This window comes from Sander lucioperca, chromosome 18, assembly GCF_008315115.2.
Source record: "Sander lucioperca isolate FBNREF2018 chromosome 18, SLUC_FBN_1.2, whole genome shotgun sequence".
NCBI classification, from domain to species: domain Eukaryota; kingdom Metazoa; phylum Chordata; class Actinopteri; order Perciformes; family Percidae; genus Sander; species Sander lucioperca.
In genome coordinates, this window is record NC_050190.1 from 27,324,629 (window position 1) to 27,329,370 (window position 4,742).

The 4,742-nt window shown below is 47.6% G+C and overlaps 1 long non-coding RNA gene across 1 annotated transcript; it reads left to right on the top strand.

Annotated features, from left to right (window-relative positions):
- Window positions 1–4,156: 4,156 nt before the first annotated feature.
- LOC118493702 lies at window positions 4,157–4,453 on the top strand. Its single transcript, XR_004895654.1, has 2 exons — window positions 4,157–4,225; window positions 4,302–4,453. It is a non-coding gene; the product is annotated as an uncharacterized LOC118493702 (long non-coding RNA).
- Window positions 4,454–4,742: the final 289 nt, after the last annotated feature.

Genomic DNA, 4,742 nt, shown 5'->3' on the forward strand with positions numbered 1-4,742 from the left:
GCTTCAAGGAATAGATCCATCTGTTGAGATTTTGTCTAAGGCTTTATTTTGGGCAGACCTTATATTTTTATGCTACTTGTGAGGACATGTTTGGGTTTTTGTAACTTATGAGGTCATAGCAACAAACACTGATATTTCATGTTTAAGTGATTTGTGAAGCCCATAGATACACATACAATTTTCAGGTTTATATGACTTATAAAGACACAGTAATGAATACAATAGGGTGTGTATTTGCAACTTGGCTGCTGTTAAATATGTTTGAAAGTTCTGCATTAGAAGCATCGATGTATAATAAAACTAAAACTTAAAAAAAAAATGTAATAGTCATGCTCACTGTTCAGGAAACCCCTTTCATATTTACAGGTTGATAAAATCTAATAAAACTGAGTGGTTCAGATATATATATATATATATATATATATATATATATATATATATATATATATATATAAAAGCTAAACACACAGACACACACACACACACACACACACACACACACACACACACAAATCCTGAAAGCTGTAACTCTTACACTCTACTTTTTCACTCTACAGATACTCGTCGGGACTCAGAGCTTGTACGGGGAAACGTTGGTCTAAAATACTAGTCTCTTGCCTTCTCTGTAGCTTTGATTTTGTTAAGATGAGAAGCTTGAAACCTCTAAACATCCACTACAGTTGTGCCTTTTATGTTTTGTTACAAAAACAGTATGTGTCAAGAAACTAGTTTCTTTTTTTTTAAGTAGCCTGTTTACTACACCCTTTACACTCTGACAGGCTGTCTGAGGCTGCAAGCCATTCACACATTGGAGGATTGGTAAACCCCTGCTCCAACCAGCAGGGGCAGTGCAGAGTATGGCTAAAATAAAAAAAAAACACCAGACACACACACACACAGACACACACAGACATACACACAGACACACACACACACACACACACACACACACACACACACACACCTTGAAATCTATAAATCTTACGCTCTACACTTTCACTCTACAGATACTTCTTGGCCTGCCAGAGCTCGCACGGTGAGCCATAGCTTGGACCGGGAGACCGAGCCCGCACGGGGAGCCAGTGCTTGGATGGGGAGTCCGAGCCGGCGCGGGGACTCAGAGCTTGGACGGGGAAACGTTGGGCGGGCTCATGCATCACACCTGCTACGTATGTGAATCATGGCTTGTCCAGAGAATTCTCGTTGTCTGTTTGAAGTTCTTAACGTATTTTTTTTTTTTCTCTCTTCTTACAGGGAGATCCAGAGTGCGGTGCACGTGGTCATCAACGGTGAACAAGGGGAAGCCCTGTATGTTAACCAGTGGCAATTGCATAAAGCCAAGCCTGAGGGACAGTCCTGCGGATTCCGGGCTCAGGCGGCAAGTGTCAACAACAGAGAGCCTAAAGCTGTCAACGGGGATTGTGTGAAACGCAAGCGTGGTAATGGTGCCCACACCAGCCGAGCGGCAAAGCGTAGCAGATATGAAAACAACGAGGGTCCAAGTATCCAGGCTGAGCCCGGATCGCGTCAGCCTTCCAAGGGGACACTGAAAAGGTCTGCCCAGGCCCGGGTAGAGACCGTGTCGGTTAAGATCTCCAACAAGCGAGTCAAGATTTCCAAGGTGACAATGAAAGGGTCCGCGCGGGACCGCGGCGAGAAGGACTCGGTTCACACGTCCAACAAGCAAGTCAAGACTCTTTCGATTCCTAAAGCGAGTCACACAAAAAAGTCTATCTCTACCTCAGTCCCTGGGAAAGGTAAAATCAAGAGGTCCTGGAAGACCGATAGACAACCAAACTCATGTGTACAGAGCAGCGGTGAGCATGATCAAAGGCTCAACGTGTACAGTGGCAGAGATAATAGTTACGATGAAAGCGTCGGCCACACCCGCTCTTCCGGTCCTAAACCCTCGTTCAATACTCCCAGCAGCTCTGAGTCCAGCGGCTCTGATTCCAGCAGCTCTGATTCCGACGGCTCTGATTCCAGCAGCTCTGGTTCCAGCAGCTCTGATAATGGGGGTGAACCGCCACAGTCTTCGCCTAGAGAAGACGAGGTGCATGATGAAACTTTGCGTGCTGACCACATGCTCCAGTCTACGGAGGGCCCATGCACGTATGCAAATGCTTATATCTCGTGCAGACAATTCTCCTTGTCTGTATAAAGTGGTAACAGGTTTTTGTCTTTCTTTCTTTCTTTCTTTCTTTCTTTCTTTCTTTCTTCTTACAGGCACGCCGTGTATGTTTTAGATGACAGTGACGATGAACAGCCAGAGGCATGGCCCTGTGTGTCCCATTCCTCGCCGAGACACGAAACAGCACGTGATGAAACTCGTGCTGACGTCACGCCCCAGTCTATGGAGGGCCCATGTATCACACGTGATGCGTATGCAATGTTTATATTTTGTGCAGACAATTCTCCTTGTCTGTATAAAGTGGTAACAGGTTTTTGTCTTTCTTTCTTTCTTTCTTTCTTCTTACAGGCACGGCGTGTATGTTTTAGATGACAGTGACGATGAACAGCCAGAGGCACGGCCCTGCGTGTCCCATTCCTCGCTGAGAGACGAAACTGTGTGTGATGAAACTCGTGCTGACGTCACGCCACAGTCTATGGAGGGCCCATGTATCACACGTGATGCGTATGCAATGTTTATATTTTGTGCAGACAATTCTCCTTGTCTGTATAAAGTGGTAACAGGTTTTTGTCTTTCTTTCTTTCTTTCTTTCTTCTTACAGGCACGGCGTGTATGTTTTAGATGACAGTGACGATGAACAGCCAGAGGCACGGCCCTGCGTGTCCCATTCGTTGCCGACAGAAGAAACTGCGCCTGAGGGGCACAGCGAGTCCCAGTCTTCGCCTAGAGAAGACGAGGTGCATGATGAAACTTTGCGTGCTGACCACATTCTCCAGTCTACGCCTATGGAGGGCCCACGCATCACACGTAACACGTATGCAAATGCTTATATTTCATGCAGACAATTCTCCTTGTCTGTATAAAGTGGTAACAGGTTTCTTTCTTTCTTTCTTTCTTTCTTTCTTTCTTTCCCTCTTCTTACAGGGACGCTGTGAATGCTGAAGATGACAGTGAGGATGATGAGCCAGAGGAACGGCCCTGTGTGTCCCGTTCGCCACCGACGCACAAAACTGCGCGCGATGAAACTTGTGCTGACCTTACGCCCCAGTCTGTGTCTATGGAGGGCATCACACGTGACGCGTATGTAATGTCGGGTCCCGGAGACCCCCTTGCTTATCGTGCTCCGTTTATCGTCTAGACAATTTCCACCGTTCTGCCTAGTTCTTTCTTCTTACAGGGAGTCCGTGACGGCAGTAGATGAGATCCTCGAAGCTGAGCGAAGGGAAGCCCAGCTTGCAAACCAGTTGCACGAATCTGACATGTGGGATTGTGCCTCCTATCGAGCCGCATACACAGAGTTTGAGAGCATAGGAGGGCATCAAGCGCCCCAAACACCTGCAGCACCCGAGGCACAAGTGTATCAACCAGACCAGCAGCCAACGTCTCAAGACACATGCATACTAACCTTAGCAGAGAGCATGTATGGACAGCAAGAGCAGCAGCAGTACTCACAAAGGCAGCAAGAACCCCATCAGGAAGAGCCTCAAACATCCACGGTCCCGCAGGGGGCTATACCACGCCAACCCCCCACGAGTCCACAGTCCCAAGTCCATCAACAACAACAGCACATGTTCCCGGCACCCAGCATGTACGTACCCCAGCCAGAAATGCAAGAGGCAGCATCGTTCCCAACACCATCAGAATCTGAACCAACTGACACCTATCACGAACCCACACCGAGCCCGTCGCAAGAGCACAAAAACCGGGGCATCGTCGCCTTGTTGGACACGCTTCTGACTGAGGTGAAACGATCGGTCTCGTGTTCCACATGTAAAAAGATGTTCAACAGGGACGTAATATGCGACAAATACTTGGTCGAACTGAACAGAGCCATACAATGTGAATGCCACTGTGTAATCTGCACCCGCTGTTACCGTAAAGGTCATTGTTACGTGTGCAAAACAAAATTGATAGGCGGAATAGCGAGCACCACCTCAAACACGCTAACCAGTTGCTCCAGTCTGGCAGACATTGGAGAGTGGGACCTTCAGCTCGATGGCACTGACACTGCAATGTCCAAAACGAAGATGGGCGGATATGTGCAGCAGATCGTGACTCAGGAACAGCCTCCCAGTGCTGACGATCTGAAACGCGGTGGGTGTAATTATTACATTTATTACATTACCCCTGTGAAATGTACCTGACATCAAATATACTCTCCTCCACACAGCGTACAGAATCCTCATCCAAGACGAAACCAACACAATGTCCTTCAGGTACTGGGCAAACGAACCTATGCCGGTGACCATGGCCAACCGATATGTCTGCATCTCTCATGTACCCGGGTTCTGGGATCACGTTATTGTGGGAACCCATGTGCCAGACGCTATGGAGGATTTTATCGGCCAGGACGACTACATGCAATTGTTTGATGTGCAACTTGGTTGTTACAGATTTCACTGGTGCTGCTTTGTGTTAAAGACACAGATAATCTTGGCTATGTGGTGCACTGATGTGCAAGGCAATGGGCAGCCTAGGGTAGTGCCTCTTGTAGATCCCGAACTGAGATGCCACACAAAGTCCCCGGAGTGCAGATCTATGGTGTTCTGTCTGCGTAAGTGGTTTACAGCACAGTACATGTCACCAGCCAGAGAGCTCAACGTGGTACTGG